The 12,738-nt window shown below is 38.3% G+C and overlaps 1 pseudogene; it reads left to right on the top strand.

The window, feature by feature from the left end:
* Window positions 1-2,375: 2,375 nt before the first annotated feature.
* Window positions 2,376-3,005, top strand: LOC105099242 (transgelin-2-like; annotated as a pseudogene).
* Window positions 3,006-12,738: the final 9,733 nt, after the last annotated feature.

The following is a 12,738-nucleotide window of genomic DNA, read 5'->3' as shown; positions in this document are numbered from 1 at the left end:
TGTTCTTTGAATTAGGGTATTACTCTCTAGTCCATTTTGCCAGTCGTCATTGGATTTCTATACTGTCTCCATTTCTAGCTGCATTTCCAGTTTCCTTTTGATCAGGTTCATCTTCTGTCCTGTGTATCTCTCTCTGAGATTTCCTTAAATGAACATGGGCTCAGTCTGTTTCTCACTTGGTCATTCACCTGAAACCATCTCCGTCTTCATTCCTTCATTCTTTTCATAAGCATTATTTTCGCGGAGATTTGTATTGTTGCTTATCCCGTTGGCTATTTCAGGCTTAGTCATACCTCTTCTCTGCCCTTCTGTGCAATGTTACGTTGCTTATGGATTTTTCATCTCATCTGGGTTTATTGTGTTTATTCCTTTTCAATACCCCTTTGCTGTTATCCATCCACCCTCACTTGTATACACACACACACACACACACACAGAGCCACCACCACCTCCACATTCCTCTTCCCCATTCGCTTTGCCATTCAGCTTATCTGCATCCTCACATCGAATTTGAAGTCCTCCATTCTTCCTCCAGTTCCCCAATTCATCTCTCACCTCTCCTGCTGTCCTGTCATCCAAACCCATGCCATTTCACACCCATCCATTCTCATCTCTTTCTCCTGTCAGAAGAATCTTCCAGTAATGTTTATAAGAACAGACTGTTTATTTATCATGTCAGTGAAAACAACCCCCCCCAAACCACAGTTCAAATATTAAGACCCAGAATTGACCTACAACCTACTTCTTCATTTCACAAATACGTGTTGAGTATAGCACTGAACTAACTCCAGCTTTGGGGAATAAGAACTATCAGACTTGACACCTACCCTCAGGGAACGCTCTGCTTTTTTAGACATCATAAAATCACAAAGTAAATGTGATTGCTCCGACATGTCTGAAACTGAGGGACTTATCAGCTGAGAGGTCTAAGATTTCTGTCTAATTTGCCCTTTAAATGTTAAAATAGTTAGGACATAAGGGACTTCTTTTGGCAACTGAGTTTTTCTTAAAGATGCAAATATGTTATGGATCCCTGCATGAAGTCACTGCAAACTGAAATGGAATGAAGTAAAATGTATCCAAGTAGTATGGAGAGAGAATACAGCTTTTAGAAAAAACAATCAAACAAACAAAAACACAGAGCATACCGGAGAGTTGCAGAAGACAGAGTAACGTACCCAGAAGGTACCGACTTCTTAGGACAAAAGGGAAGACTCAGGAGACACAGGTGAAGGGGCTTTGTGTAGCCCCACTTGATGACAGCAGAGCAGCTGGTCAGACTTCTTCAAAGCTATTCATCCCAAGTCTTTAGAAACTCTACCAAGGAGAAGGTGTTGTCACTGTGATTTGCTTGTAGGAACCACCATGACTTATCAGGACTGCCAGTAACTTGCCCCTGTGACTTTCCTTCCTCCTACATGACCTCAACCCATGCACTAACTAATGCTCTGATACTGAACCAGCTTCTGGTGAAGGAAGTGATGTAATTATTCAAATTAATAACTGCAGAGTAGTAACTTCAGGGAGACTCTGGACTCAATTTCCAAAGTCTCCTGAGGTGGAATTCCATAACTTATGAACAAGAACTCTGACTCGGATCCCCTCACAGATGGATAGGATGTCCTGGAAGATAAAACGCTCCCTGTTAGTGGAAGGTTTCAAGCACACGTGAAATGACTGTTTGGCAGGGCTGTTATATAATGGATTCAGGCCTTAGCGAAGAGGTTAAAATAAATGACTTCTGTGGGAAGTTGTAGAATTATGGTCTTTTCACTGAAAATTCTTTTTTTTCTGCTTTTATAGAATGGACCCAGGCAAGTTAGCTTATTAAGTACTTATTCTCATATCTCCTTGAAAATTCATTTTACTTATCTGTGAAATGGGAGTATAATACTGATCTTGCAGGTTGTTACATGGGTTAATAATAAAGTGCTTACTATGGTCAGTTGTGATCAACAGTTGTTGACCACAATGAGACACCATCTCACAGCTGCTAGGATGGTTACTATTAGATAAGAAACAGCAAGTGTTGGCAAGGACATGGGAAAAAAGGGATCTCTGCGTACTGTTGGTCGGAATAGAAAGTGGTGAAGCCAGTATGGAAAAAAAAGTGCAGAGTTTCCTCAAAAAATTAAAAATAGAACTATCATATGACCCAGCAATTCCACATTTGGGCATTTCTCAAAAACAAAACAAAACAAAAACACCCAAAATACTAACTCGAATAGATATACATACCTCCATGTTCAATACAGCATTATTTACAAAAGCCAAGATATGAAAACAATCTGTCAGTGGATGAATGGATAAAGAAATCCTGGCACTTGTGCTGCAGCCCCCGCCTCGAGTACACAGCTCTCCCACCTGTGTGAACCCTCTCCACAGCCACCACCGCTTTTCAGAATGGCCAACAGGGGACCTGCCTATGGCCTGAGCTGGGACGTGCAGCAGAAGATTGAGAAACAATATGATGTGGACCTGGAGCAGATCCTGATCCAGTGGATCACCACCCAGTGCCGCAAGGATGTGGGCCGGCCCCAGCCCGGGCGTGAGAACTTCCAGAACTGGCTCAAGGATGGCACGGTGCTGTGTGAGCTCATTAATGGACTGTACCCTGAGGAGCAGGCCCCGGTGAAGAAGATCCAGGCCTCCACCATGGCCTTCAAGCAGATGGAGCAGATTTCCCAGTCCCTGCAGGCTGCCGAGTGCTAGGGCATCAACACCACCGGCATCTTCCAGACTGTGTACCTCTGGGAAGGAAAGAACATGGCCTGTGTGCAGCGGACCCTTATGAACCTGGGCGGGCTGGCGGTAGCTGAGGATGATGGGCTCTTCTCTGGGGATCCCAGCTGGTTTCCCAAGAAATCCAAGGAGAACCCTCAGAACTTCACGGACAACCAGCTGCAGGAGGGCAAGAATGTGACTGGGTTACAGATGGGGATCAACCGCGGGGCGTCTCAGGCAGGCATGACCAGCTACAGGATGCTACGCCAGATCCTCTGATCCCACCCACAGCTCTGCCCCTGCCCGCCATGAATGGCCTGTATATATATATACATATTTTTTTAGCAGTGACATTCCCCAAGAGCCCCGGAGCTCTAACTCTCCCCTCTGCCAGGGTGGGGGCCTGGCCTGTCTCCACTAAGGGGGGAGGCGATGGTGGCCTCCCCACTGTGCTTATTAATACATTCCCTTCTCCAAAACCACCAAAACTGGACCAACTGGCCTCTTTTCCCCCTGGGACCAAAATTGGTTTGGGAGGGGGTACTCACCCCACTCTCCCTGACATACCTCTTCTCTGTCCTCTGGCCTGTCCTCCCCCTAAGCTCAACACCCTAGTCCATTCGTTGGCTGGAAGGGGGTTGGGGGTCAGGGATGCTGCCTGACGGCCTTCCTGCTATGCTCTGCCTCACCCGCAGCCGTGGCTGCAGGGACTTAGTTGACGGGGAGGGGCCTGTGGCGGCTGCCACCCCCGCCCCAGCTGGACTACACTCACCATGCTTCTGAGGCAGCCTGCCCTGGCAAAGGCCCTCTGGCTTCTCATGTTCCATTCCTCTCACTGTGGCTAAGGGGTGGGGGTGAGGGCTGCCCACCATGGGCTGGGGCTTAAAGAATCTGAATTTGATGATTTAAAGAAAGCATCTCTGTCTTTTAAAAAGGAAAAAAAGAAAAAAAAAAGAAAAGAAAAGAAATCCTGGAATAGGTACGCAATGGAATATTATTCGGCAATAAAAAAGAATGGCATCTTGCCATTTGCAACAATACAGATGGACTTTGAAGGTATTAAGCTAAGTGAAGTAAGTCAGACAGAGAAAGACAAATACCATATGATCTCTTTTGTATGTGGAATCTAAAAAACAAAAACAAAAGAAGACAAAAAGCCAGGCTCACAGATACAGAGAACAGATTGTTAGTTGCCAGAGGAAGTGGGTAGAGGGTGAGAGAAATGGGTAGAAAAAAATTGTTGGTTGGCATTTCCTTGACTCTTCTGTTTGTATAGGGATAATTTTAACATATACGAAGAAAAAGATTATGCATGGGATAAAACTCCTCTGTGCTTCCAAAGAATTCTCAATAGGGCTCATTTGGTTGAACACAGTTACACTTCATACCTGGTGTGGAAACAAGGCAAATCTGAAAACTGGCTTTAAAAAGAGATTTCAAGCGAAATGCAGAACAAATCCTACAAAGACTGTTTTCATTTCCAGAATTCCCATGGCTCTGGGTCTTTCCCAATTTTTTTTTAATGTTACTAAAAATTTGCCTCAATACATCAGCAGCTATAAGATTTTTTGGAAGATTCTCATAATTAAAAACAACTGTGAGGGGGGAGGGTATAGCTCAGTGGTAAAGCACATGCTTAGCAAGCACGAGGTCCTGGGTTCAGTTTCCGGTACCTCCATTAAAAATAAATAAACAAATAAAGCTAAATGCTTCTCCCCCATAAAAATTAATTTAAAAATAAGCTGCAATAAAATTTTTTAAAATAAAATAAAATAAAAACAAGTTGTGAGCAGAAGTACAACTCTGTTTACAGTCTTCTGTTGCAATTGAGAAAACAGAGGAAAATGGAATTGATGGAAAGAATCTGTGATATCAAAAAATTAGAACATTGCACTGAGATGAAAGTTAAAAAATCTAAGGGTTATATTTTGGAAGCAAACAGCATTTGATGTGTCACTTCAAGAACAAAAAACGATGACTATAAAATATGAGATAAAATACACAATGATAATATAATAGTAAAGGGTGGGGGGATGGTTGTGAAGCAGATAGTAGAGAAGGAAGCAGGATGAAACAAGGAAAGAATGTGACGTGAAGGAGAAGCTTGAACTATTCACAACAGCCAAGACACGAAGCAATCTAAATGTCCATTGACAGATGACTGGATACAGAAATTGTGGTGTGTATGTATACACACACAGACACACACACACACACACAGACACACACACACACACACACACACACACACACACACAATGGAATAGTACTCAGCCATAAAAAATAATGAAGTAATGCCATTTGCAGCAACATGGATGGACCTAGGGATCATCATACTAAATGACATAAGACAGAAAGAGAAATAACATATGATGCCACTTATATATGGAATCTTAAAAAATGACACAAATGAATGTATTTACAAACAGAAACAGACTCACAGACATAGAAAACTTATGGTTACCAGGGGGGAAATGTGGGATGAGGGATAAAGTGGGAGTTTGGGATTAGCAGATACAAACTACTATATATAAAATAGATAAACAACAAGGTCCTACTGTACAACACAGGGAACTATATTCAATAGCTTGTAATAGCCTATAGTGAAAAAGAATATGAAAAGGAATATATATATATATATATATATACACACACACATATACACATATATATACGTATATGTATAACTGAATCACTATGCTGTACACCAGAAATTAACACAACATTATAAATTGACTATACTTCAATTAAAAAAAAGAACAAGCTTGAGTCACAGGGCAAGAATGCAGCAAACATTTGAACTCTTTGACTGAATCATATCACATTTTAATTATGATGACTTTTGAAGAAGTTTAATATCTGGTTGAGTCACTCATCTTTCAATATTCTTTCTTTAACACTTAAAAATATTTTCATATTTTCTTCCTTTGGATAAAACTTTTTAAGATCTAAGTGGTAAAAACACAAACAAAACATTAATTATTACATTTGAAGAAAATTTATATTTTTACTTGCATAGTCAACTTGGTATGTGTTCTTACTTAAGCCTTAATTTCTTGTCCATTGACTAAGTGGTATGTCTTTTTACATGTAAATCCAACACATTTTTATTAAATTCATTGCTATGTACTGTAACTGTTTACCTTTTATTTAGGACCCTAAAGCAAAAGTCTCTTAAAGGTCAAACACTAGGACTATTTATGTTAATGTCAGGATGGCCCTGTTACCTTATAATGAACACTGTCTTAGAAACTTTATCCAATAAACTAAGACTTCTACAAAGCAGTGTGAATACAAATATTTAAAATGATAAAATAAATTATGAAGAGCAGACTCTTGGAATTCTACCTTCAAGTAAATCAATCCAAACTTATACGTAACATAAGAATTTTGTAAGGTGATAAAATGCAATAGGATTAAATAAGATTATGGTTGTAAAATACTCGGAACAAATAGCAAGGCTCAGTATTTGTTAGTGTTTAATGTTATTTGCTTAGCTACTAAAAAAGGATGTTTACTTGCTGCAATAGAACACATTTGGGGAATGCCTTTGCATGGCTGGAAAAGGAAAGCACAGGCCATAGTCCATGCACATTTTCAACTTCACCAAATATTGCCAAGTGGCTTGCTAGTTTACTTTCTTGGCATATATTAAAGAAATCCATTTAATATACTCCAAATCCATTCAAGATTACTCCAAAAAGTGAGACACACCTTTATGCTGTTTTGAAAAACTACAGACTACAATAGTATAATAGTATAATAGTATTATGCTATCAATTTAATAGCATGGTAATATACTACTAATGATAATTTAATAGGATCATAATATATTAGTAATAAAAATTTAATATAGTAGTATAGTAGTAATAATTTAATAGGATAGTAATATACTAGTAATGATAATTTAACAGGATAGTAATATATTAGTAATAATAATTTAATATAGTAATATAGTAGTAGTAATTTAAAGTATAGTAATATACTAGTAATAATAATTTAATAGGATAGTAATATATTAGTAATAATTTAATATTATAGTAATATAGTAGTAATAATTTATTAGGATAGTAATATATTAGTAATAATAATTTTATATTATAGTAATATAGTAATAATAATTTGATAGGATAGTAATACACTATTAAAATACTTTAATAGAACTCTCTTTTTAAACATAACTTTTGAACAGAGAAAGTTATAATTAACAACTCTTTTCTATCAGAGATGGAAATTTGCCAGTGTCCGGCATAACTCAGTTGATCAAGAATGACTGAAAAATACTAAAATTCATATATTTTCTTGTCGTCTATCACAACTTATTAAAATCAGAACTTACTGAGTACTCTATACATTGCATATACATTTCTATATATAAGAGGCTACATAGAGTCTTTTTCTCATTTTACGCACTTTACTCATATATTCAATAAAAATTGAGGACAAAATCTCAGAATTTCCATAACAATTGTGTGGGGAGAGAAAATGCAGGAATAAATAGGAGGAATAAATAAATAAGGCAACCAAGAAGGGAGAACAAAATTCCCATCAATATTTCAGTGAAGAAAACAAAGACCACAGAAGCACCATGGAAATACACCATGGAAAGTCCTAACCCAGCAGCTGATTTAAATTTTGGCTAATAAATCCAAAACTTGTATGTAATTTAAGTAAACTCATAGTCCACTCATCTAAAGCATAGCAAATGGTAATCTTGACTCTTTCCTGAAAATGGAAGAAATTTTATCTCGATTTCTTCCACAAGAACTTTGGGTTTTATTATACAGCATCTCAGAATTAGAACTGAGTAATGTGAAATGGTACCTGTGATCTGCAGCAATTATGTGAAATGGTTATCTTGGAAATTGCCCACCCTTGAATAATGATTTTCTGTGCACTTGAAGCAAGCAGTGTGCTAGTCTAGCACGAGGCATGGGTGGCCAATGGAGAAGGGCAGAGCCTGGGAGAAATGGGCCAGGAACCTATGGGCACAGCAGAGGTCCCCAGTTAATCAGAAGTAATAGAAGAATCTATGTCCTTGACTTACATCATGGTGCCTTTTCAGCTGTATATGTGAAGTCAGGTTTAGGGAATGGTTGGATACAGAATGTGGGAAGAAAAAAGATTCAAAGATGAGACTTGAGACTGGAAAAATGATGATACTGGTGCCACAATTACGAGTGTCAGGAGGTAGTCCTTGCTACAGTTCCTGGGTGAGAAGGGCTAGCTTTCACTGGGGAGTAAGCAGGCTCAGATCTGAGAGAAGGGACCTGTCTGTGCCTGGGGCAGGCTATTCTCAGAAAGCCAAGCTGGCTTAAAAGTTTACATATCAGAGTGTAGGGATTGTTGAAATGTTGGTGAGCAAGCCTGTGCCAGTAGTGGTAAGCCCACAGGAGAAGGAAAACATGGGAATGACGAGACTGCACTGTAACAAGCAGAGTCTGTGAAAGAATGAAAATATTCCTGGGAATTTTGTTCTTCCTTCTTGGTTACCTTATAAGTTATTCCTTCCTGTTTATTCCTTTATTTTCTCTCCCCACACATTTGCTACAGAAATTCTGAGATTTTGTCCTCAATTTTTATGGTGGGAAAAAAAAAGAAAAGAGTGAAAAGTGCCACTGAGAACATTAGGGCATATGTATAATATTTAACAAGAATGCTTCTATATAACTTCTGAGACATAAACTAATAATTTGGAAATGTTTGTACCAGCAAATAAATGTATTGCTATTAAAATATACTATTGAATCATTAGCAGATGTCAATTATTGCCAAGGCACAAGTGACAGGGTGAGAAGTTTAACAGACAGGATGGGATTCGATAAGAGCAGCCAGATAAGAATTGAAGTGGTTTGAACACATATGAGACCCTTTCTCATCAATCTGTGAAGTAACGACTAAGTTACTCAAACTTCTCCAGCAAAAAAAATGGTTCAAAACATAGTTGAGAAGGCAAGTAGGGTGGTGGAGGACAAGGTAATTATAAGGGAGTAATTAGAAGTTAGCTGGGGGTGGGGGTAGTTATTTGAGGTATATTCAAGGTATCTATATTAGATGTGTGTTCTAAATCTCTCCCCCCCAAATTCCTTGAGATATCTCTGTGCAGTTCAAGGACTCAGAGCACATAAGCGTTCCCTAGACTATAGGAATGCAGTGACACTGTCTGCAGCAACTGCACAAGTCAAGCGCCTGTGGTTAGTCCGAGCTGGGTTGTCTCAGCATCCAGAGACTTGAACAAAATGCCTCTACTGCCCTGTGGAAAGTGTTTGGCCCTATTATGGAGTCATGCTGACCCCTTCTGTAAGGAGAAACATGGCAGTGGTGAACAGAACTGCGCATTCACTGAAGAATATAATCAGGCGTATATACGGGACCAGTTACAAAGATTTCTGGAATCTTTCAAAATTCAGGAGTATCAAAGAGAGTCAGGCTTTGTGAGTAATTAAAAACACCTATGAATCTAGCCATCTGTGACAGATCCAAAAGCAAATTTATTTTAAATGATACTTAATAGTTTGAAAAATAAATTAGATCCCAAAGAAGTAGGAAAAATGAAATCTTAGGTCTCTTGAAATAGAATAAATACAATAAAAATGGGGTGTTCCTGGAATTTAATGGCTATCTCATAAATGTGTTAGAAAAATACCACTAATCTCAAGAGAAGATAGTAAACTCAAGAAGGAAGAATAAAAACAAATGGACCTTTACTAAATATTTCAGCGGATATTAAAATACTATCATTTTTTAATTCATAAAATCTATTTTAACAGATCATAAAACAAATTAAAGGAAAAGATGGGGAAAATTCTATCTTGTATTTGCCTAGGGGAAGAATTCACAAGACCAAACCATGCGCATTTGCTTATAAAAGAACATTCTAGAATATTTCCCTCCTGAACTACTAAAGCTCTTAACTAGACAGCACAAATGTCAGCAATTTTTCTATGTTATTCTGCTTTGAATCTCTTTAAATTAATACCATTCAGACATATTTCAAGGAACAGAAAATCTTCACAGTCAATAAAATTGATTAAAAAAGATTTTAGAAATCCCTGTATATCTTTATTTTTCACCATTCAAAAAAAGACATATTCTAATTCCTGATTCCAGTGATTGTTAGCTGTGGCAAAAATAAATAAAATGAAATTATGTTAGAATAAAATAGGTCAACAAATAAAAATTTCATAAAAGGTTTTTCTTCGACCTTGAAATTAGCCAGTGCCCAGACTAAGCAGGGTGCATGCACATCATGGTCCTGTAGAAAAGGTGCTTGTGACAACATTTTATAGTAGGTTTTTTAAGACAAAAACCTGCATAAGCACCTGTGTTTAAGGATACAAGACAAAGCATGATTTCAGCTATGGCAGAACTTTTCTAAGCCACCCTGAACATAAATGCACATCAAATTACACTGCCATGTGGTTTTCTTGAAGTGGTGTAAATATTTGGTCATTCATGTGCCTTTACTGCTTAGAATACCATATAGAATTTAGCTGATTGGGTCTTTTGAAAGTTACGGTAAAAATAAATATGATTGAAATGAAACAGTTTGATGGACAAGGGCTCTGTGGAAAAAGCCATTAGGGAGGGTGATAATGAGATTCAAAATTAAATCAGTTCAATTCAATAAACATTGATTAGTTTTGTAAGTATAGCGGTAGGGGTGTTCAAATTTGGGGAGACAAAGACGAATAAGACATGCTTCTTTCTGTCAAAATCTACACAGACTAGAGGTGAAACCAAGAATATAAACTCCATAACAAAGGTACAAACCACAGTGCTACAGAAGTGTGATTCTCAGAAGAAAATTCTACTATTGGGAAACCTCTAGAGGGAAGACCTCCAGAGGAGGTAGCATTTGAAGAAGTCCTTTGATGGAAAGAGATGGGAGAGAGCAAAGAGAACAGAAAGTGTGTGTTCTTGAAATGGCAGGGAATCCAGCAGGATGAACGCAGAAGAGCCAGGTGGGAAATAAGTCTGAGAAGAGTGTTTGGGGCTAAGTGTGTAGGACTATCAAGCTCCAAGTCGAGGGCAGGCACTTTGTTCTGTAAGCCAACAAGGGGCTTTTGAGAAGAAGCGCAACATGATTAGATCTGTATTTCAGGCCAAGCATTTAGGTGGCCATATGTGGGGTGGACAGCAGCCAGGAGAAACTGCCTCAGGAGGCCAGTTCCCGAAATTGTTGCGAGATTCAAGGCAAGTGGATACAGGAGCAGCAGGAGCAATAAGCAGGGTACAGCCAGAGGTAAAGGAAATGAAGTGATGCATACAGAGTCAGATGGCAAGCTAGAAACAAGGCTAGGACTCAGAGACCCTGTTGGCTGTAGGGATGAGAGCCAGGGGTGGAAGTGAAGATGCCTGCATTTATTTTCTTTACTTCTTATTTGGAAATGACTTTAGACTTAGAGAAAAGTTGTAAAAAAAATTAGTTTAAAGAATTCCTAAGGCTCCTTAATGCAGATTTCCCAAATGTTACCTTTTATCATTCTCTCTATCTCTCTGTCTCTCTCTCCTTACATATCATTTTTTTTCTGGAAAAAAAAAAAAAATCCTGACCTCTAAATAGCAAAGATGACTGAAGTTCTGAGTTTTCCGGTGCTGTAAAACTTGTGAACAAAACATAATCGTGAATGTGAAAAAAGAAAGGCAGGGTGTGTTGGGAGCCATATAATACAGAGACTAGGAAGGAAAACAAAAATGCCCTGCAGACTCTTTCCTTGTGTTCATCTCACTGGTACGTATTCCTCTTCTGACTAGAAAAGATACCCTTTTCTAGCAAGTGTACAACTTTTAAAGGGCCACAGCCAGAGCAGTGACTGAGATGGGGTGCTCACCTCTCCCAATGTGTTCTGGTGATCAGATCCTGCAGCAGATCAAGGTAGACTTAAACTGAGATATTACTCCTTCCCTCAACTCTGAATCTTTCATACATTCATTCAGTCACTCAACAAATAGTAAGGGCTTAATATGCCAGCCACCTTCCTACATACTGGAAATTCAACAGTGAGCAAAACAAAGTTCCATGCGTGAATGAAATTTACATGCCTAGTAGAGAGAAAAAGACAGTAAACAAATAAATATGCATCAGATTATAGGGACTACAAAGAATGACTGAGCACGATTAAAGGTGGAGAGTTACAGACCAGGATTAGGAGATCAGGAAGGGCTTTCTGATAAAGCAGTATTTGAGCAGAGACCAAATGAAATGGGGAGGTGAGCTACAGAGATAAAGGAGACCCTTTCCAGCAGAAGGCCAGAGAGAACAAAGGCACTGAACTGGGAGCATGGTTAATGGTCTGCGCAATATTAAGGAGACATCTATTACACTGGATATGTACTTAAAGAAACCATAAAAAAAAAAAAAAGAATTCTAGTTAATAAGCCAACAGAGATTAAAGTGGAACCATAAAAATTGTTCAAATCCAAAGAAGGTAGAATAACAGGAAAAGAAGGACCAAGAAAAATGACACAAATAGACAACAAATACAGCATTCCCTGCTTTTCACAAGTTCACTTTACACCACTTCACTTTTCCAAAGACCAGCCCAGTACCAGTTTTTTGCCAACCAAAAGAAACTGAAAGAGGATTTTCATTTTTACAAAAAAAAAGGTAATTGCTTCCTCACTTCATGCCATTTTGGCTTACGAAAGTTTTCATAGGAACATTCTACTTTTGGATCATGGGGAAAGCCTACAGCAAGATAAAAATCTCAAACATAATCAGATTAATAATAATATGAAATATAAATGGTCTAAATACTCCATTAAAGGGCAGAGATAGTCATAATGGGTAAGACCCAACAATGGTCTGCCTACAAGAAGCACATTTTAAATATAAAGGTACAAATTGATTAATAGCAAATGAGTAGAAAAAGATATAGTCTGAAAAACCAATAAAAAGAAAGCCAGAGTGGCTGCATTAATGTCAGACAAAGTAGATTCCAGAACATTACTTTGCAGGATATGAAGAAGGTCATTTCATAAAATGTAAAGAGTAAGTTATCAGTTCATCGA

Source organism: Camelus dromedarius, chromosome 26 (genome assembly GCF_036321535.1).
Source record: "Camelus dromedarius isolate mCamDro1 chromosome 26, mCamDro1.pat, whole genome shotgun sequence".
Classification (NCBI taxonomy): domain Eukaryota; kingdom Metazoa; phylum Chordata; class Mammalia; order Artiodactyla; family Camelidae; genus Camelus; species Camelus dromedarius.
Note: the sequence above shows the minus strand (reverse complement) of the source record. Positions and strands in the feature narration are given on the sequence as shown.